The following is a 23,569-nucleotide window of genomic DNA, read 5'->3' as shown; positions in this document are numbered from 1 at the left end:
GTGTCAGACCCACCATACTTGCTCCGGACACTGCGAGAGGGCTGTACAAGCAATGATCACACGCACGGCACAGCGTACACACCAGGAACCGCGGTGTCGGCCGTCGAATGGCGCTAGCTGCGCAGCATTTGTGCACCGCCGCCGTCAGTGTCAGACAGTTTGCCGTGGCATACGGAGCTCCATCGCAGTCTTTAACACTGGTAGCATGCCGCGACAGCGTGGACGTGAACCGTATGTGCAGTTGACGGACTTTGAGCGAGGGCGTATAGTGGGCATGCGGGAGGCCGGGTGGACGTACCGCCGAATTGCTCAACACGTGGGGCGTGAGGTCTCCACAGTACATCGATGTTGTCGCCAGTGGTCGGCGGAAGGTGCACGTGCCCGTCGACCTGGGACCGGACCGCAGCGACGCACGGATGCACGCCAAGACCGTAGGATCCTACGCAGTGCCGTAGGGGACCGCACCGCCACTTCCCAGCAAATTAGGGACACTGTTGCTCCTGGGGTATCGGCGAGGACCATTCGCAACCGTCTCCATGAAGCTGGGCTACGGTCCCGCACACCGTTAGGCCGTCTTCCGCTCACGCCCCAACATCGTGCAGCCCGCCTCCAGTGGTGTCGCGACAGGCGTGAATGGAGAGACGAATGGAGACGTGTCTCCTTCAGCGATGAGAGTCGCTTCTGCCTTGGTGCCAATGATGGTCGTATGCGTGTTTGGCGCCGTGCAGGTGAGCGCCACAATCAGGACTGCATACGACCGAGGCACACAGGGCCAACACCCGGCATCATGGTGTGGGGAGCGATCTCCTACACTGGCCGTACACCACTGGTGATCGTCGAGGGGACACTGAATAGTGCACGGTACATCCAAACCGTCATCGAACCCATCGTTCTACCATTCCTAGACCGGCAAGGGAACTTGCTGTTCCAACAGGACAATGCTCGTCCGCATGTATCCCGTGCCACCCAACGTGCTCTAGAAGGTGTAAGTCAACTACCCTAGCCAGCAAGATCTCCGGATCTGTCCCCCATTGAGCATGTTTGGGACTGGATGAAGCGTCGTCTCACGCGGTCTGCACGTCCAGCACGAACGCTGGTCCAACTGAGGCGCCAGGTGGAAATGGCATGGCAAGCCGTTCCACAGGACTACATCCAGCATCTCTACGATCGTCTCCATGGGAGAATAGCAGCCTGCATTGCTGCGAAAGGTGGATATACACTGTACTAGCTCTGTTGCCTGTGTCTATGTGCCTGTGGTTCTGTCAGTGTGATCATGTGATGTATCTGACCCCAGGAATGTGTCAATAAAGTTTCCCCTTCCTGGGACAATGAATTCACGGTGTTCTTATTTCAATTTCCAGGAGTGTATACATAGCAGTTCATGGCATCCAGTCTTACAAGTTTACTGTCTCTGATGGTCACACGTCCAGATCATCCGCTCCAAAACTCCACCATCTCACTCCCCACATCCACCACTGCTGGCGGCTCACCTCCAACTGCGCAACGCTACGCGCTATTAACAGCCAACAGCCCAACACTACAATAGCAAACAACAATGCCACCCAGCCCTAGACTGCACACAGCACAGCCAGTGATTTTCATACAGAGCGCTACGTGGCGTTACCAACATAAAAACCTAAACAGCCTACTTACAACATATGTGCGTGAGCCGTGCGTGGCTCGTGTTCGTGCCATATCTCATTTGACACCCTGTTTTTACTGTACTACCACCTCGTTGTGTTAATTTCATTACTGGTGTCACTGAGTTGCCGCCTTGCCTGTCCGTGACCGGCAGCAGTGGCGCTTATCGATATAAGCCCTGGCGTATTATCTTTGCTGACTGCTATTACTTCCCGGTTGTTGTGTTCGGATCTGCCAGTGAGTTGGGAGGTGCTAGCAGTACAGTTCGGACCTGGCAGTGTTTGACTTAGGACGCAGCAAAAGTTCAGTCGGGGCGCGGCTGCAATGAGGGCCGGACAGCCATGAATCGCCCGACGGTTGCCGATACATATCACTCGAGTGCGGAACACCTTGGTTGGTCGTCGGTCAGTCGTCTTGTCGGACGACGTGTGTGTTGGTCGGTGATCGCTTACTGGTTGCCTGCGTGTGCCGACTCGTAATTCATCCTTGTTATTCCACAGTCGCTGCCTGCTGTCTCCGTGCTGATGGGTGGAGTTGGTTGATTTGTGTGGAGCAGCGAGGAAATCTCCGCGGTGTGTAGTGTGGCCGGACCCACTGGCAACCTCTACGCAGTGTCGGAGTGTGTAGGGCTGTTCCCATTGCTACGAGGTCCGCGGCTCAACGACCCTGGACACGAAGTTGAGTTTGGATTTAATTTATCAGAAAGTCAAGACTGTTCACATTGTGCCGTCTGGTTCTCGTTGTTGGCAGTTGGGACATTTCCGCGAGCAACAATATGTGTGTTCGAGTTGGCAAAGGTTTAGCTACCATCCGGTGGAGTCTAACTGTATTTGGTTATTTACAATTGAAGTGCACCAGCGGAATTTTCTTCCTTGTCGTCGTTAACGTTCCGGTTACCTGCCCTGGCCGTTGGCGTAAATTCAGGCAGTGTCCTTTTCTCACCGTGTTGTCGCTGACCAGCACCGTGTGAAATCTGACAGCTTAATGTATGCTTGGTTGTGGGCGTCCATGCCTTTTACGTTTTGCATTGAACTCCCGGTTGTGTGCTGGTCGAGTGGAGCGCAAGTCTGTTGGTTGGGCTGACTGCCTGTCCCACCTAAGTGAACGTTAGTATTTCAAGTGCTGGCCGACCCCCGAAACTGCTGAGAGCCGTTAGCTGCGTTGCCTTTTATTATTTTCTGTTGTGTGTATTTGTATGGCGCACAGCCAATGGTTTCGAATTAAAGTTGAACTGTTTTTAGTGGTGTTTTAAGTCATGGGCCTTCAGCCATTTTAAAATTAAAGTTCCTTGCTTGTCAAGTGTTAGATTGTTTGGAGCCTTCAGCCTAACTTAAGATAAGGCTTTGTTGTTTAAATTTATTTTACCTTGAGTTTTAAGCCATGGGCATTCAGCCGTTTTTAAATGAAGGATCTTTGTCTTTCGAGCATCAGACCGTTTGGGGCCTTAGCGTAATTGAAGATAAGTCCTTCTGCCTTGTGTTTTTTTTAATTTAATTTTACCTTGAGTCTTAAATCATCGGCCTTCAGCCATCTTTGAATAAGGTTGTTGCTTTTCAAGTGTTAGATTTTTGGGCATTCAGCTAAATTATAGAAATTACTTAACATGAGGCCTTCTGCCTCCTAGATGTTCTTTCTGGCCTCTAAATTTTGAGTTAATGGCTTTTACCGTTTTTTTAAAATTAAAGTGGTTGTGTCCTAGGGGCATAAGATAATGTTGTATATTCATCCGATAACTAAGTGCAAGTATTTCTACTGTAATGTTTGGTCAAATAAATAAAGTTAAATGTGTACGAATGTAACTGACAGCCCATAATTTTGGCCCCTTTCCACAATTCCAGCTACATGTCCTGTCCTGCGAGTTTAGCAGGACGTTTCAGTACGTACGCAAGTACATATGTAAATGATTTGCGTTGCAGTTCTTCGTGCGAAGTGGAACGGCTGCCACAGTGCACTATCTTTATTCGTGTTTAGTGTTGTTACCAGTCATGGTAGGGTACATAAGAGACGTGAACAGCGTCAGATGTTGAGTGAACACTGTGAAGAAGACGGAGATGCTACCTGGTCATGTATGACTGCTTTATCAACACCTGACAGAGTATGAAATATGGCTCGCTGTGGTTCACCACGTGGCCAGCTGGTAGGACAGTGTAATATCCAGATTCGTGGAGCATTCTCATGTGGAAATGGTTTAATGATCGACTGCATAGGAACGTAAGGTCAGGCATACTCGTCCTCAAGGTTCCCATCCACAACGTTGATTGGTTGGTTGATTAGTTGGCTTGGTGGAGGAGACCAAACAGAGAGGTCATCGGTCCCATCGGGTTAGGGCAGGATGGGGAATGAAGTCGGCCGTGCCATTTCAGTGGAACCATACCGACATTTTCCTCAAGTGATTTTGGGGAGTCACGGAAAACCTAAATCAGGAAGTCGGGACGCGGTTTTGAACCGTCGTCCAGCGTGCTAACCACTGCGCCACCTCGTTCGGTCCACCACGCCTGACCAACACAAGGGGAGGACGCCGTACAGTGCACCAAGCGCATCGTAATCATTTCACACCTGTCATCCGATCACAAGTAATTGACTCCTTGTAACGTTCATCATCATCCTGCACCACTGGTGGAACGCTAGCAACAGCGTAACTAAGGAATTACCGTCCCACACATAGGCTGCCGTTAACACCACAACAACAACGGCTGTGGTAGAAGTTACATACACTACTGGCCATTAAAATTGCTAAACCAAGAAGAAATGCAGATGATAAATGGGTATTCATTCGACAAATATATTATACTAGAATTGACATGTGATTACATTTCCACGCAATTTGGGTGCATAGATCCTGAGAAATTAGTACCCAGAACAACCACCTCTAGCCGTAATAACGGCCTTGATAGGCCTGGGAATTGAGTCAAACAGAGCTTGGATGGCGTATACAGGTACAGCTGCGAACGCAGCTTCCACACGGTACCACAGTTCGTCAAGAGTAGTGACTGGCGCAATGTGACGAGCCAGTTGCTCATCCACCATTGACCAGACGTTTTCGGTTGGTGAGAGATCTGGAGAATGTGCTGGCCAGGGCAGCAGTCGAACATTTTCTGTATCCCGAAAGGCCCGTACCGGACCTGAAACATGCGGTCGTGCATTATCCTGCTGAAATGTAGGGTTTCGCAGAGATCGAATGAATGGTAGAGCCACGGGTCGTAACACATCTGAAATGTAACGTCTACTGTTCAAAGTGCCGTCAATGCGAACAAGAGGTGACCGTCACGTGTAACCAATGGCACCCCATACCATCACGCCGGGTGATACGCCAGTATGGCGATGAGGAATACACGCTTCCAATGTGCGTTCACCGCGATGTCGCCAAACACGGATGCGACCATCATGATGCTGTAAACAGAACCGGGATTCATCCGAAAAAATGACGTTTTGCCATTCGTGCACCCAGGTTCGTCGTCGAGTACACAATCGTAGGCTCTCCTGTCTGTGATGCAGCGTAAAGGGTAACCGCGGCCATGGTCTCCGAGCTGATAGTCCACGCTGCTGCAAACGTCGTCGGAACTGTTCGTGCAGATGGTTGTTGTCTTGCAAACGTCCCCATCTGTTGACTCAGGGATCGAGATGTGGGTGCACGATCCGTTAGAGCCATGCTGATAAGATGCCTGTCATCTCGACTGCTACTGATACGAGGCCGTTGGGTTCCAGCACGGCGTTCCGTATTACCCTCCTGAACCCACCGACTCCTTATTCTGCTAACAGTCATTGGATCTCGACCAACGAGAGCAGCAGTGTCGCGATACGATAAACCGCAATCGCGATAGGCTACAATCCGACCTTTAATAAAGTCGGAAACGTGATGGTACGCATTTCTCCTCCTTACACGAGGCATCACAACAACGATTCACCAGGCAACGCCGGTCAGCTGCAGTTTGTGTATGAGAAATCGGTTGGAAACTTTCCTCATGTCAGCACCTTGTAGGTGTCGCCACCGACGCCAACCTTGTGTGAATGCTCCGAAAAGCTAATCATTTGCATATCACAGCATCTTCTTCCTGTCGGTTAAATTTCGCGTCTGTAGCACGTCATCTTTGTGGTGTAGCTATTTTAATGCCCAGTACAGTAGTCAGAGAATCATGAATTGATGATGAATGGGTTCGCATGGTATTCAGTAATGAGTCGGAGAGACCATTGTCTGCGAGTACGACGTGATGGTGACGTGGGTATTCTTCCAACGTTGGGATGTTACTTCTGGCTTCATGGGCAGCCATGGGGTATGGTTTCAAATAAAGGCTGAGTGTTCCTGAGTGAGCTCTGACAGCATGTCTTCATATGCTACTCCTCAGGCAACAGTATCCTGCTGCCATAATTCTAAAGGACAATGCTCGTCGACATATGCCACGTGTCTCGATGAACTGTCTCGTGATGCTGAGGTACTCCCGTGGTCACCAAGATCCCCAGATCTGTCTCCTAAACAACCATTTCGGACGTTAACCCCGTCCCTGAGCGAGTATCCAGGATATCTAGGACCAGTTACCAGAGTAGTCGGTCAGCTTTCCTCAGGAGAGGTTACAATGACATAAGAAACCCCTCCTAACTGAATACATGGAGGCCTGTGGTGTGGGTGGGGTTGGGGGAGGGGTGTATGTATGAGACCACTTATTAGTGAGCTCATATTGCCAAGACCTGCTTCAATTTAACTCGACTCTGTAGCCACTGAAATAGCATCACTTACACTCTCAACCTCCCAAGTTTCATTTCATTTGCTCTTCCTCTTGCTGGTGCTTCACTTTTTGTTAGGCAATGTAGCAACCTTAGCCATACCCACAGCCGCAGTCGAAGTGCATATGCTGGCGAGAGTGTACATACAGGAATGTTGTTGCTATGGAAATTAATTAATTACTAATGGAGGTAGTGACGATGTATTCCGTAGCTACATCATTATATATCAGAGCGTAGAGGGCAACAATCGTAAGTTTCTTGTTTTTATAGACAATTTGCCGTACGCCCTGATCGTCTTTTTGGCGGAAGAATGACAACAGATAAGCCATCGACGCTAGACAGAGCCTAAAACACAGCACTTTCGCCATCTTGTTTCCACGACCGTCATTATTCACGCCCCGCGTCGCTTGTAATTGCAGGTTTCTTGCTGACGGCGGCAAGAATCTATTACCTAAAACGTCACGCTGAAACTACATAATTATGATGATGAGGACTGTATTTTCATGGTGCGACCGTTCTGCTTCTAAAAGCGGCTGTTGCAAGAATGAAGGACTGCAGTTTTGCCCTTTCACGAAATATAGAACAACACAACGCAGGCTTTCATCAAGGACGAAACTCAGTGAATTCCAGAAAGATTCGTGAGATTCCAAAAGACCATATCTTCTACATGAATGAGTAGAGCGTAAGGTGAATTTTAAATCACGCTGAAACTAAAGGTTTACGTTAGAGTCAGTTCTCTGGTTGTCAGTATGGGTCTCGCTGGGGCAGTTTAGCGCAATCGCTTGTTCATTCATTGCGATAAGTGAGATGAAGGCAACACAGCCAGCAGAAGGCGTCTTGTCTTACGTTCTCCACTTCGTCAGTTGCATTTCAATTACAACTGTGAGGCATCATTTTTGTGGAGAGTGGGGGCGTGAGACACGTCGGCTTCTTCAGCGTCCTTTTGCACCATTGGCCTCCAAGATCTCTTATTCACGACATACGTTCTTCTTTTTTCAGAGTGTGCTTGTGAGAAACACGTCCCAAGCTTTTGCGAACAAATCTAAAGAGTTGCTTTAGATCTATTCTCAAAAGTTTGGGACGTGTTTGACTCGTCTTCATATTTGGCGGAGTTCGGTGAAGGTCACATAGAATATTCCTGAATGGTAATTGAGAACTTTGATTCTAAAGATAACTGTGAAAAGTACCCCAAGGCTGTTAGTGCGTGTATGTAAAAGATGTATCCTCATAAAACTGGATGGTCCTTTCGGAAATAAAACTTTGCTGTATTTTGCATAATTTTAAATTGACCCCAAGTTTATATCTTGATTCATTGTTGTAAAATCACATGAATCTTTCCGAAACGCAGAGTACTTTAAAGTTTTTTTTCCAAATACAAAGTACTTTTGTGATTTTGTAATATTTCCCGGCGCAATAACTTGTGATAGTCTTTTCACTTTATTTGGTAGCTAACAGTCACTTGCATACCCGAGCAGATTATCATCAAATATTTTTCTTCACCTTTTTACCCGAACTTTAGGTACCTACATGTGTCAGTTTATTTCTTAAAGTGTGTCACCTCTGATAAGCATCTAACAATAAAGCGTGTTGTCTTTTTAGAACACTGGTAGCCTCTTCTTTACCATTTTAGTCTCTTGTTTTCCACGTGTACTCAGTGCTGTTTTCACTGTACCTTTCACCGCTTCTCTATTACTATGCTTCCTCAGTTTGCAGCAGCATAGCGAATGGACATCAGTAACATAAAAATCAAATCATATGTACGTAACAATAAAATTATGCTAATGAGGTTCCGAAGAATTCTCTAGTGTAAGCTCTAATTTATCAAATTACAATCTGACAACGATATCACAGAAATCGTAGGCGGAAACGAACATGACATATGCTGTCATCCGAAATTCGTCTACTTCTGTACGTCGATTTCCAAAAGTCGTACCAAAACTTACCATATTTTTTATTCCTAATCATCTAAACAAGTTTTCCATCTAGGATGTGTATAATATACGAGGGCGTCGCGACAGAAGGTGTTGACAGCTTTAAGCTATTGGGCTCAAAGCTTCCTTATACACTAATAACCTTATAGATCGGGCAACCACAGCTAAAGAACTTTTACATAATCTGAAGCACACGTATGACAGGATGAAAACATAGTCAAAATCTGCGAGAGAAACAAAGAATTAAAACGACACACAGTCCTTGGGAGGAGTCAACATCCTAAAATATGTTGGTAGGCGCCAAATAGAACTGCATGTTACAGCGCTAACCACACATTGAATACGGAATATTCAGCGTGGGCTATTGCTGTAACGTGCAGTACTAGCTGACGCCTGCCACTATACACTGAAGAGCCAAAGAAACTGATGCATCTGCGTAATATCGTGTAGGACCCCGGCGAGCACGCAGAAGTGCCACAACACGACGTGGCATGGCTTCCACTACCGTCTGAAGTAGTGCTACAGGGAACTGAAACCACGAATAATGAAGGGCTGTCCATAAATCCGTAAGAGTACGAGGGGTGGAGACCTCTGCTGAACAGCACGTTGCAAGGCATTTCAGATATGCTCAATAATGTACGCGACTGGGGAGTTTAGCAGCCAGCGGAAGTGTTTAAACTCAGAAGAGTGTGAAATTACAATTAAATCACTAAGCTTAGCTGCATACAGGCGTTGATATACGTCAACGGGGACAGGTGAAAATGTGTGTCCCGACCGGGACCCCGGGATCTTCTGCTTACATGGCAGACGCTCTATCCATCTGAGCCACCGAGGACACATATGAATACCGCGACTGCAGAGACTTATCTCTGGCACGCCTCCCGTGAGGCCCACATTCCCAACTGTATTCAAAGTGCGCCTGCCCATTATATTCATTACTCGCGGCACACATTTTCACCTGTCGCCATTGACGTATATCAACGCCAGTATGCAGTTAAGCGTAGTACTTTAATTGTAATTTCATTCTAAAACAATGGGCTGCAAGGTCACCGATGATATGTTCATAAATATAGATATATCAGAACAGTGTGCCTGAAGCCACTCTGTAGCAGTTCTGGACGTGTGGGGTGTCTCATTGTCGTGCTGGAATTGCCCGAGTCCGTCGGAATCCACAATAGACACGAATGTATGCAGGTGATCAGACAGGATGCTTAACGTACGAGTCACCTGTCAGAGTCGTATCTAGACGTATCAGGGGTCCCATATCACTCATACTGCACACACACCACACCATTATAGAGCCTCCACCAGCTTGAACAGCCTCCTGCAGACATGCAAGATCCATGTATTCGTGAGGTTGTCTCCATACCCGTACAAGTCCATCCGCTCGATTGAAACGAGACTCGCCCGACCGAGCAACATGTTTCCAGTCATAAAGAGTTCAATGTCGGTGTTGACGAGCCCAGGTGAGAGGTAAAGAATTTGGAAATTTGTGGTAAGGTTAAAGGGACCAAACTGCTGAGGTGATCGGTCCCTAGACTTACACACTACTTAATCTAACTCAAGCTAACTTACACTAAGGACAACACACACATCCATGTGCGAGGGAGGACTCGAACCTCCGACGGGGGGAGCCGCGCGAATCGTGACAAAGTGGCTAAGACCGCGCGGCTACCCCGCTCGGTAAAGCTTTGTGCCTTGCAGCCATCAAGGATACACGGATGGGCCTTCGGTTCCAAAATCCAAAATCTATGACGTTTCGCCTGATGTTTCGTTGAATGGTGCGCACGCTGGCACTTGTTGACGGCGTAGCATTGAAATCTGCAGCAGTATGCAGAAGGGTTGCACTTCTGTCACGTTGAACTTCCATCATCGGTCGTCGTTGGTCCCATTCTTGCAGAATCTTTTACCGGGCACAACGATGTTTGAGATTTGCTGGTTTACCGGATTCCTGATATTCACGGTACTCTCGTGATATGATCGCACTGGAAAATCCCCACTTCACCGCTAGCTCGGAGATGCTGTGTCCCACCACTCGTGCGGCGACTATAACACCACTTAAATTGAAACTCACTTACATCTTGATAAACTGCCACAGTAGCAACAGTAACTCACTTGACAACCGAGCCAGATACTAGTTATCTTATACAGGCGTTGCCGACCGCAGTGCCGTACTCTGCCACTTTACATACCTCTGTATTTGAATTCACATGCTTGTACCACTTTCTTTGGCGATTCAGTGTATTTTGGTATCTTTTGACAACTCCCAGAGACTGAGTGTCTTTTTAATTCTTTGTTTCCCCTGTGGACTTTGACGACAGTTTCATCCTGTCATAGTGGACTGTTATGTGCTGTTAGAACTCTGCATGGTTCGTATCGGATGTCCATCTGCCGTTTCATCCAAGGTTTTACCGAGGAGTGATATGTTTTTATGCGCACTTGCACCTTGGAAGTCGTGGGACATCATATAATACTCTTATATGACCTGAATATATTCCTCCACGGTATGAAAGCGGTCGTCATACAGTAAAAACACAGTAAACAGCTATTGCGGATTTGAATTGCCACTCAGTTTAATATAGACTGTTTTACCGTCTCCGATTTTAAACTGTTTGATTGTCCTGCACATTATGTACTTCACTATGCATTTAATGTAGATGGGTATACCATAAACTGATGAAACTCCTAAACAACTAATTATCTAAAATGTTGAAATATGGCGTCCTTGGCCGGCCGGAGTGGTCGAGCGGTTCTAGACGCTACAGACTGGAACCGCGAGACCGCTACGGTCGCAGGTTGGAATCCTGCCTGGGGCATGGATGCGAGTGATGTCCTTAGGTTAGTTAGGTTTAAGTAGTTCCAAGTTCTAGGGGACTGATGACCTCAGAAGTACCATAGTTCTCAGAGCCATTTTTAATGGCGTCCTTAGATGCCATAACAAGCAAGAAAGCATCGCTTATTTTCATTCCAGAATGTCAATATCATAATTTAGAGTTATTGCTCAATCTCGCAAAATTTTACACAGTCGGTGTGGGGGTATATGCCAACTATTTCCTTACTCTGTAAATGAAAAAGTGTTTCCTCTTAATAGTGAGCTTCCGGGTATTCAGCTGAGCTATTGTTTCCACTTTCTGCACAAATTTTCGACGAGCGACCCATCCGTCTTTTTCAGGTGCTGCGAGTTTTGCGTTGTGTGTAGTCATTCCCTGGACTCCAACCAGTCCGAAGGAGCCGGCTGCGTCGGTCGTCGAAATATTGTGCACAAAATCTAAAAGACTCGCCCGAACACCCGAAAGCTCAATGTCAGTCAAGCACGCCAAGAAAACCTGACAGATCGTAGTTTGTCTCTTTCTGCCTGCTTCACTTTCTTGATGACCACTTCGCTAAGACCGTCGTGTAATATGAAACATTTAGAAGTAACGCTACGACACGTTATGAAGTGGAATAATCCCATGAAGAAGGGCAAAGGAAAGATTTACTGGACCTGCAAACGCTTTCGTGCTCCATATTCTTTTGCGAGAGACTGTGGATGCTGCCTGAGCAGTTCCTATCTTCCCACAACATTCTACAATTAGTGGCTAAAATAGTTCATTACAGCACTCGACAGCAACGAAGGCTTAAAAGTTTCGTCATAATGTTTGTGCTACAAGCAGCTGCCTGATCATAAACAGCAGCTAATATGACGTACACACAGTGCCTGGTCCACCCACAGCATGGCGTCCGCGTTGCAGTTCCCGAGTTTCCGTTCTGTGTGAGGGAGAGAAACAATGGCCCGCAGCAGCACAAAGAGCCACTTCCTGCCCGCACGTAGGGCACAGGCACAGTAGGGAACCACCGGAGTCGCGTTAGAGAGGCGACCCACTACGCTCCATTAGGACAGTTGAACGTTAAGCGTCACCTTGGCAACTACCACAGCTAAATTATTTCATGAGTTGTTAACTCGTAGTTTCACTGAAAAGTTGCATTTCTTACTAAGCTCTCGATATCTGCAAACATAGTTGTCTTTGGCACACGTGTTAAGTGGGCGCAAGGACTCTCTTGAGTTCTGATCCCACGATCCAATCAGATTTCAGGCAGCGTGGTGGCGAACTGTGGAACGGCAGGTTTGAGAGAGATAATAGTGTGTACAGCCTAGTCTAGTCGCGCGATCCTGTTGCTTGAGTCGGTCGCTGAACGGGGCAATACGTCTTTTTTTTTTTTAAAAAAAAAAAAAAAGAAAAAGAAAAGACGATATAGCTGAGCAGAGGGTGAACACTTTTCCCATCTGACTTCATTAGTTGCTCACGGATACTGCGTTGATAAAACGTAAATCTTTTTTGTGGTTCGTACTACAAGATTTACCGTGAAGAATTTTAGGGAATCTCTCATGGCTTCAAATAGTTTCTTCCTTGTAGCATTGTCCGTTTTTGTGCCTTTGTGAAGAGTTTAGCCTTACAGGATTGATCTGCTATCACTCCATCCAAACAGTAGAGAATTTAAATTCGTCACACTCCCAATCAATGGGTTTTCTTCAGTGTTGTTCGAGATATCTAGACTTCCTTTTGTTTCAACTTTTCATGTGTTGTAATCTCCCGTGCATCTACATCTACACCTACATCATACTCCGCAAGCCACCTAATGGTGTGTGGCGGAGTGTACTTTCGGAACCACTATCTTATCCCTCCAACCCTTTTCCACTCGTGAGTAATACGTGGGAAGAATGACTGTCGGTAAGCCTCTGTACTGTAAATTCTCGAATATTCTCCTCCTGGGTAATACGCTCTGCTTGTAAAGCTGTATTACAAGAATGATGACTGTACACACGTCGCTCTGCAGAAGTTCCGGACACTGAAGGGTTTGAAAAAGGGCGTTGGTCCGATGCCTGCGTCGGTCTGGGGAAAATGATTCGGAAATTCGAAAAGACGGGTTCTTTCGGGTGTGCAACCTCGTAGAGGGAGGAAACGAATTGATTCGACGTCAGTGGAAGCAGCAGCCACACCATTGCAGGAGGAGACGAGTGGTGGTGTGCAAACGTGTAGTGCACGCAGAACTGCTCAAACATTGGACATACCCGTGAGCACGGTGCGTAAAATCCAACTAAACTTCCTTATTTGCAATCAAATGGTTCAAAGGGCTCTGAGAACTATGGGACTTAACTTCTAAGGTCGTCAGTCACTTAGAACGTAGAACTAATGAAACCTAACTAACCTACGGACATCACACACATCCATACCCGACGCAGAATTTGAACCTGCGACCGGAGCGGTCGCGCGGTTCCAGACTATTGCGCCTAGAACCGCTCGGCCACTGTAGCCGGCTCTTTGCTATCGATTCAAAATTTCCCATGTGCACGAGTAGCTTACTGTTGACCTGCCAACAAGAGAGACCTCTGCTTTAGAATTTCTTGTTCGTATAGAGATTGGCCGTGAAAGATTTTGTGGACAGACAAAGCCCACTTCCATCTGACAGAATATGTCAGTACACAGAATTCTCGAATATGGTTTCGGAAAATCCACACACGAATCAACCAGTACCACCTCATCCTGAAAAGGTCAATGTGTGGTGCGGGTTTACGGCATCGTTTACCATAGGGCCATATTTTTTCGAAGAGACAGGTGCTTCTGTCCTATTAACTGTACCGTCACTGGTATGCGCTATGAGTGTCTTTTGCGCAACCACGTCATTCTAGCTCTCCAACAGCGTGGATGTGTGGATGGGGTCATTTTTATGCAAGATGGCGCACATCCGCACATTGCAAATCCAGTTAAGCAGCTGCTGAAGCGCCATTTCGGAATTGCTAGAATTATCAGTCGCCATTTCCCTACAGCCTGACCGTCCCGATCAGCTGTTCTTAATCCGTGTGATTTCTGTCTGTAGGGCTGTCTGAAAGATGTTGTGCTCAGTGTTCCGCTTGTAAACTTACCTGCGCTGAAGGCACGCATTGCGCCACATATTCTGAACGTGACCCCGGAAACACTTCGATCAGTTGTGGAACATGCTGCTTCTCGATTTTAGCTTATTGCAGAAAACGGTGGACAGCATATTGAACATGTTCTGCGACACTCACACGGAAATTAATAATCCGATTTGATTTTGATTGTTGCTTTTCGTGCGGTTTTTGAGCTCATGATAATTAAAAAGCGATGTAATTGATGCTTTTTATGCGCTTTCCGGCCTCGGGACAATTAAAAACCGATTTTTGCCTTCCGATGTGATATGACCTTGCCGTGGTGGATGAGATTCCGTAACTAACAGCATCATATCTGTACACCCGTGCACGCTTAGTAGTATAGTTTGTGTAACGTCAAACGTACACCTTAGGCATTTTTGTATGAATGATTTGTCATTTGTAGTCGACCACTATTAAATTTTGATGCTTACAGCGCCACCTATTGCTACATTTTGTAACTATTTGTTTTTCTTTTGCCATACGTTTTCCCCCTTGTCCGATAATATGCCGTTGCAATTTGTCGCCATTCTGACCAGTGGTGTTATTTAAATGGCTCAAATGACTCTGAACACTATGGGACTTAACTGCCGTGGTCATTAGTCCGCCAGAACTTAGAACTACTTAAAACTAACTAACCTAAGGAGATCACACACATCCATGCCCGAGGCAGGATTCGAACCTGCGACCGTAGCGGTCCCGCGGTTCCAGACTGTAGCACCTAGAACCGCTCGGCCACTCAGGCCGGCGGTGTTATTTATACAGCGGTGTGAAAGTTTTACTTTAATTATAATCACCCTGTATATTGTAAACAGCAACGGTCCTATCACACTTCCCTGTGGTACTCCGGATGTTACCTTCACATGTGTCGATTTTGTTTCGTTAAGAGCGACGTGTTGAGATCTGTCTGCAAGAAAGTCTTAAATCCAATCGCAAGTCTGCTCCGATACTCCGTAAGCTGGTATTTTGTTCATTAAACGGCAATACGGGACGGTGTCAAATGCCTTACTGAAGTCAAGGTTCAAAAATGGTTCAAATGGCTCTGAGCACTATGGGACTTAACTTCTGAGGTCATCAGTCCCCTAGAACTTAGAACTACTTAAACCTAACTAACCTAAGTGGTGTTATTTAAATGGCTCAAATGGCTCTGAGCACTATGGGACTTAACTGCCGTAGTAATTAGTGCCCTAGAACTTATAACTACTTGAACCTAACTAACCTAAGGAGATCACACACATCCATGCTCGTGGCAAAATTCGAACCTGTGACCGTAGCGGTCTCGCGGTTCCAGACTGTAGCGCCTAGAACCGCTCGACCACCCCGGCCGGCTGAAGTCAAGGAACACGGTATCAACATGGGTGCCGTTGTCCACTGCGATGTGGATCTCATGGAGGAACGGAGCGGGCTGAGTTTCACAGGATCTCTGTTGGCAAAATCCATGTTGATTTTTATAGAGAAGATGTTCATTGTTCAAAAACGTCATAATTCTTGAGCATAAAACTTGTTCCGTAATTCTACGACAGATTTACGTCAACGATAAAGGTCTGTAATTGTGTGGATCTATGCGGCCTTTCTTAAAAACGGGAATGACCTGTGCTTTTTTCCAGTCGTTAGGTAACTTTCATCGCTCAAACCATCTACGACAAATAACTGCTAGAAGGAGAGCAGTTTCATTCGCATAATCTTTATTGAATCTTATAGATATCTCATCTGGTCCTGACGCCTTGATCTTTCGTGTAGATAAACATATTCAATAGCTGATCTCAAACTTCAGGCGAAACAACTGATGGAAAGCATTTACACGGCGTTTCATTTGGATGTTTTGAAGGGTTTCTTATCAGAGTATGAGTTGAGAGATGCTTTTGGAAATAACTTCATTTGTGGCAACACCAGTGGCTGCAGCATCTTATGAAGGCAGTTTCAGCAGAATAAAAATGTTAAAAAACTACTTGTGATTAAGTACGAGTGAAAGCAGACTGTCAAATTCACTAGTCTTGAAGACAGATTACTGACAAAGCTGCTAAACTTGACTTCACTGATGACATAATCAGTGAGTTTTATTGGCTGAATGGAAGGAAAAATAAAATAAAATTACAATAAGAACACAGTTCCTCGACAAAGAGACTTTCTCAAACCTTAAGTATAGCCCTTTTATTTTATTTTTAATTAATAATTTATGCACTATTAATAACTTATGAGAAGAAAATAAAATCTGTTTTTTATGAAAGATCACGCTAAAATCAATGTACACTGGCTGCTATAAACATTAGCGCATAGATTTTGTTTACTTTCATTTTGTTTTTTGTTTTTTTTCAAATGTTTACTCGATTTGCAGTTTTCTTACTATAACGGCACATTTTCACTTGCTGTGAGCAGTAATTTACATAAGTATCTTTCACTTAAGTAATATTTTTCAAGAATCATTCATTTTTACTAAACCTACTTACAAAATTATAAAATTTGATAAATACAATGAAAAAACTGCGAAAAGGTGGTAGTACGTGTAACAGGTGGCGATTGGAGGAGGGAGGTGGAGACGCTGCTTTAGCATTTCTCCCAAGAAAGCGAGACCAGCTCGGCAGGGCTCTGCGACCAGGCAACAGTGTACGTCTCAGGCATCTAGTCCCACTGGTTCAGCACAGGGCTATAGGCAGTCATGTTTCGGTGGCCAGCTTTTAAACTTCTTCAGAGCTCACACATCAGTTACCATGAGATTCCTACCTATTTGATAAAAGCATATCTTGATGACATCATCTCAGCATTTCTTCAGTCGTAAATCATTGAGCTGAAAGCCATAAGTTACGGAAATATTGAATTTTTAGAAATCTTAACTCCACCGTTTTGTTTACTAACCAATATAAATCAGTACACAAAGGGGAAAATCCAGGTTCGCTAACTTACCTCCGAAATATACCCGTGTCTTTAAGAAATTTTGTGCGCGATATCTTTGAATTTACTTGTTTATTTATAGTTTATCTAAGATACGTATACTTACTGTGACGTCCTTGCGCGTATTGTACCTGAGTTACTTCTAGAACTGGTGACTATCGTTTATAGCATTCACTTCATCTAGATGAACTATACTGAACTACAGGTACTAACACTGTGAGAGGATTATCTATGTAGAACTGCCCAAGGAGTTGTTAACGTCGCTGACTATGTAGTTAAAGACAAGAAGGAAAGTAAGTAAACAAGTAAAATAAATAAAATAACACCTAGTTCCTGAGGACTCCAGCACGCCACATTTCCAGCAGAGAGGATGCTGCACTGGTCTGGATATTTCGACATTTTGTTCCAATCGATGCTGTCCGCTCGTGTTTCCCTATTAAACGAATAAATGCGAACCCACTCGTCAGCACTCGCGCCATCTGAACTAAATAACGAAACCTGCGCGTCTGCATCAGGCGTTATTTTGTACTCCATTCACGCAAACGCCTCTGATGGCATCGAGTGCGTTCCATAAGGGACTGCGTTTCAGTTTACGTTATTTCGGTTACAACATGGAAATTCCCTGGAGAGGAGATAAGAAACTGGAATGAATATTTCGCAAGGAAAACAACCAATAACAATATAAGTTTGAACAAGCGGTAAGTGAACCTTTTATTGGGTGGTCATCGCATGTCATCACAGGAACCAACAAAGAGAGAAAATTATTCAAATCAATAATGGAGAAAGCTTACGTAATGCTTTAAAATTTTAAAAAAGTAATAAAAAATCTTTTAATTTTTATATCGCATTTACATAACACATTTTAATTGTCTTGCGTACACGTTATCTAGGGCTTAAAATATAACTTCCTTAAAGATTTTAAAAATCGTCCAGGAACTGTACTAATCGAGTTCAGACCATATGAAGATACGGCCTTTACTAGGAAAAACACTTTACTTTAAATAGCTCGGGCATGCGTGTGCATGTTGTTCTTAGCGTAAGTTAGTTTAAGTAGTGTGTAAGATTAGGGGCCGATGAACACAGCAGTGTGGTCCCTTAGGAATTCACACACATTTGAAAATTTTGTAAATTGGTTTGGACCAACTTCCGGTGCTACTGAAACACTCAGCACGGATTCAGAAATATCGTTCTTGTGCAACGTGACTAGCTCTTTATTCTCATGAAGCAAAGAGGGCTATCGACAGGAGATCTCAGACAGTTTCCACATTTCTAGATTCCCAGAAGGTTTTTAAAAGCGTTCCTTACAAGTGACTTCTAGTCCAATTGCGTGCCTATTATCGTCTCCGTTGCATGACAAGATTCGTTATTTCCTGTCAGGAAGGTCACAGTTCGTACTAACTGATGGAGGGCCATCGAGAAGAATAGAATTGATATCTGGAGTTTTCCAAGGAGATCTTATAGGCTCTCCGCTCTTTCTAATCTACATACATGTTTTGTGAGACGATCTGAGCAGACATCTTAGACTGCTTTCAGACGATGCTGTCATTTATCGTTGAAGTCATCAGAAGACCAAGATGTATTGCAAAATGATTTAGACAAAACATTGTTACGGTGCGAAAGTAGCAGTTGACCGTAAATAATGAAAAGCGATACGTCATCCACATGAGTGCTAAAAGGATACCACTAATTTTCGATAACACGATAAATCACACAAAACTAAAGTTCAATTGTTCCCGACGACTGACATGGACAGACAAGTTGCGGCAAAGGTAAAAGAATTTGGTACACACAGAATTCTGCAGAATATGTGTAGTGTTTCTGTGTTGTTCTCAATAGCTCGTGAGGACGCAAAAGATAAAGGATCTGCGGAACAAGGACATGACAAACTAACAGTAGATGATTGTGTACAAATAGTACTGCGCAACCGTATAATGTAAAATTAAGATCTAAATAAGGAAAACCCACTGAAGATGACACAGAGGTAGTGTTTCGTTAAGGTCACAAGAAAGAAACAGTGCTTCGCGCAATAGACGGACCTTTTATCCAATAATTTCTACTGAAAACATGGCAAATGCAAGAGTCACAAATCCAAATTATGAATATTTTGGCTCTTTTGTTAACTTCCAACAACACAGATCAGTCTAAAGATTGAAACCGGTCATTGAATAAAACAAATACTTGCAGTCATAGATTGTAGTACTTAAAAATGAAAAGTATAATTCCATTTATTGCTGCAAATAATAGTATGAAGAATTATTATGAACAGATTAATCAATGATCCTGAAGCTGCATTTCCATATGTGTGTATAGAACCTTACTTAATATACCATTTCTGCGTGGATGTATCGTGTGGTTATTATGTTGGTTTAAAAAGAATGTTATCACAATTTTAATGAATCACAGTAATACATACTTCCATGAGGATGTCCTTTTAATAATGAAATTCATTACTGCTCAGAACTGTAAAACAGAGTTTCCCCACTCAGCTCAGGCATGGCTGTTTCTGAACTGTGTCCTTGTAATGATATGAAAAGAAGAGTTGTAAAAACTCTAAAACATAATAACCGTGCGGTTAACTTACGCGCGTGTACAAACTCAACTGACGACCTTATATTACACTGCCATAACTTGCGTGAATTAAGTTGTACTGCCTATTTTAAACCGGGGACCGAAGGAGGCTTCTCAAGGTGCGGAACGTTAGAAAGGAAGGAAGAAATATTACCGTTAAACTTCCCCTCAACGACTAGATTGTTAGAGATGGAAGAAGAAACTTCGGATTGGGCAAAGATGGACAAGGAAATGGAGCGTGTCCTCTCCAATAGCAGCATCCCATGTGAAATATTCGAGGAGATTGGCAAAAGATGTAACAACAAACTATTTGAATCAACAATAATTCGTTAATTTCGTAATGTAGACATGCAGAGCATGACTACAGTAAGGTTCAAGTGGATGCTTGTTGTAGTAATTATGCAGAAATGAAGAAGCTTGCACGTACAACGTACCCTCTTCACCTCCGATTGGTTGATCTCTAGACATTTTGATTATGGGCCTGAATAGATCGGAAGCAAGGCGTGGCTTACACAAGTAGCCAAATCGTAGCCGGGAATATGATCAGCTTACCATTGCAAATTATGGTGACATCTTCCTTACCTTCCTAGCACGAAAATTGAAAGCAATTAATAGTGTATATTAGTTGTGTAGAAGTAGTGAAGGAAGCAGACCATCAAGTAGGTAAAAAGAGGACGGCTAGAAGAAATCCTTGGGTAAAAGAAGAGATATTGAATTTCACTGATGAAAAGAGAAAATATAGACGCAGTAAATGGAGCAGGCGAAAAGGAATTCAAAAGTGTCAAAAATGTGATCGACAAGAAGTGCAAAATAGCTAAGCAGGGATGGCTAGAAGACAGGCGTAAGGATGTGGAAGCATATGTCACTAGGGGTAAGATAGATACTGCCTATATGAAAATTAAAGAGACCTTTGGAGAAAAGAGAACAACCTGTATGAATATCGAGAGCTCAGGTGGAAAAGCAATCCTAAGCAAAGAAGGGATAGTAGAAAGGTGGAAGGAATATATGTAGTGTCTACACAAGGGCGATATACTTGAGGTCAATATTATGGAAATTGAAGAGGACGTATATGAAATGGGAGATATGATACTGCGTGAAGAATTTTACAGAGCACTGAAAGGCCTAAGTCGAAACAAGGCCCCAGGAATAAACAACACTCCACTGGAAGTACTGATAGCCTTGGGAAAGCCAGCCATGACAATTCCATCTGCTGATTGAGGTGTATGAGACAGGCGAAATACCTCCAGACTTCAAGAAAAATATAATAGTTCCAATCACAAAGAAAGAAGGTGTCGACAGGGGTGAAAATTATCGAACTATCAGTTTAATAAGTCACGGCTGCAAGGTATTAACACGAATGCTTTACAGACAAATGGAAAAAGTAGAAACCGACCTCGGGGCAGGTCAGTTTGGATTCCTTAGAAATGGAACACGCGAGGCAATACTGGCCCTATGACTTGTCTTAGAGGACGATTAAGGAAAGGCAAACCTACGTTTCTAGCATTTGTATACGTATAGAAAGCTTTTGACAGTGTTGCCTGGAATACTCTCTTTCAAATTCTGAGGATTGCAGGAGTAAAATACAGGTAACGAAAGGCTATTTACAATTTATACAGAAGCCAGATGACAATTATAAGAGTAGAGGGGCATGAAACGGCATCAGTGCTTGAGAAGGTAGTGAGACAGTGTTGTAGCCTATGCCCGATGTTATTCAATCTGTATATTAAGCAAGCAGTAAAGGAAACGAAATAAAAATTAGGAGCAGGAATTAAAGTCCATGGAGAAGAAATAAAAACTTGAGGTTAGCCTATGACATTGTAATTCTGTCAGAGACAGCAAAGTACCTGGAAGAACAGTTGAACGGAATGGACAGTGTCTTGAAAGGAGGACATAAGACGAACACCAACAAAAGCAAAACCAGAATAATGGAATGTAATCGAATGAAGTCAGGTGATAATGACGAGGTTAGATCAGGAAATGAGACACTTAAAGTAGCAGAGGAGTTTTGCTATTTGGGGACCAAAGTAAATGATGATGGTCGAAGTAGAGAGGACATAAAATGTAGACTGACAATGACAAGGAAAGCATTTCTGAAGAAGAGAAATTTGTTAACATTGAGTATAGATTTGAGTGTCAGGAAGTCTTTTCTGGAAGTAGTTGTATGGAGTGTAGCCCTGTAGAGAAGTGAAACGTGGTCCATAAACAGTGTAGATAGGAAGAGAGTAGAAGCTTTCGAAATGTGGTGCTGCAGGATAATGCTGAAAATTAGATGGGTAACTCATGTAATTAATGGGGAGGAACTGAATGGAATTAGGAAGAAGAGGAATTTGTGGCACGACTAGAAGAAGGGATCGGTTGGTAGGACACGTCCTCAGGCACCAAGGGATTACTAATTCAGTATTGGAGGGAATCGTGGAGATTAAGAACCGTCAACGGAGACAAAGAGATGAATACACTAAGCAGATTCAGAAAGATGTAGGTTGCAGTAGTTATTCGAAGATAAAGAGGCTTGCACAGGATAGGGCAGTATGGTGAGCTGAATCAAACCAGTCTCTGGACTGAAGACCTCAACAACAACAACAACAACAACAGTTGTGTCCGGCGGGGTCAGGGATTTTCTCTGCCTCGTGATGACTGGGTGTTGTGTGATGTCCTTAGGTTAGTTAGGTTTAAGTAGTTCTAAGTTCTAGGGCACTGATGACCATAGCTGTTAAGTCCCATAGTGCTCAGAGCCATTTGAACAGTTGTGTAGAACACATTTGGGTAGAATTCTTTCCGGTGATCACGGCCTGTTTTGTTGCATACAAAATGAATGTTTAAATAAAATACATTCGCTAGTCCGCTGTTTCAGTAAGTGGAGTATCAGACAATATATCTCAATTTCTGATCTCTCATGTACACTACAATTTACCTAAACTGCAACATAAGTGGATTTAACAAAACAAGTTCCTTACATGTATGAGAATCCTAAAGCTGCACTAAGACATTTTAATTTATATCTATTGAATGTGTGACGAACTGGCAGGCTGTACGCTTATCGAGAACTGATACGTAGCAATGCTTGGAGCGCCACTACACATACATTCTCGTCGTTACAAAACACTCAAAACGAACCAAACCAGAACTCGTGTAATCACTCAGAAAACTGCTGTTTATGGATTTTAAATGACAGTAGAGCAAAGAATGCTGAAATAATGAACGCCAAGCCAGACGAAAACCTCATAGCAAATCCACAACGTAAGAAAACGTAAATATCAAAATTCAATTAACAAACTGCTTTTACCTCTTTCTGTTTTTTTGTAATACTGATTTGTAAGTTCTCAGCAATTAATTATTCGTTATAATAAAATGTCTGTTGGTACTATCCAAATAAACAGAATTTCATCAGGAACATTCCATTTTTACTTTCGCAATTATACCGGGACTTTCAGCGACGATAACAGTAAACGGGACTTTATCCGAGGTAACAATGAATACAGAATATAACAATTTACGAATATAATAAATCAGTTTAACATTTCGCTGAAGCAGATATGCACGTAAAAGCACTGCCAGGTTGTTCTTACAAAAACGATGCGAATGTAACAGTGATGTCGTCATAATATGATGAAAGAGGAGAATTTTTCACCAGACTCTGTTTAATATGGCCACTCTGTATGACCACAGTGGCACTGTAATTATAAGCGGAAACCCTTTCAACTCACGGCCATGACAACTAGCTCAACACATGTGTGTGCATCGCATATACCCGCGAGCGCCAGTATTCCATCTTCTGGACTCCACATGCGGTAAAAAATAGGTCCCCTCTAGAGCGGTTCAAAATGGCTCTGAGCACTATGGGACTTAACATCTAGGGTCAACAGTCCCCTAAAACTTAGAACTACTTAAACCTAAC

The sequence above is a fragment of the Schistocerca serialis genome, chromosome 7, assembly GCF_023864345.2.
Source record: "Schistocerca serialis cubense isolate TAMUIC-IGC-003099 chromosome 7, iqSchSeri2.2, whole genome shotgun sequence".
NCBI classification, from domain to species: domain Eukaryota; kingdom Metazoa; phylum Arthropoda; class Insecta; order Orthoptera; family Acrididae; genus Schistocerca; species Schistocerca serialis.
The sequence above is the reverse complement of the archived record's forward strand: the minus strand, read 5'-3'. Positions refer to the sequence as shown.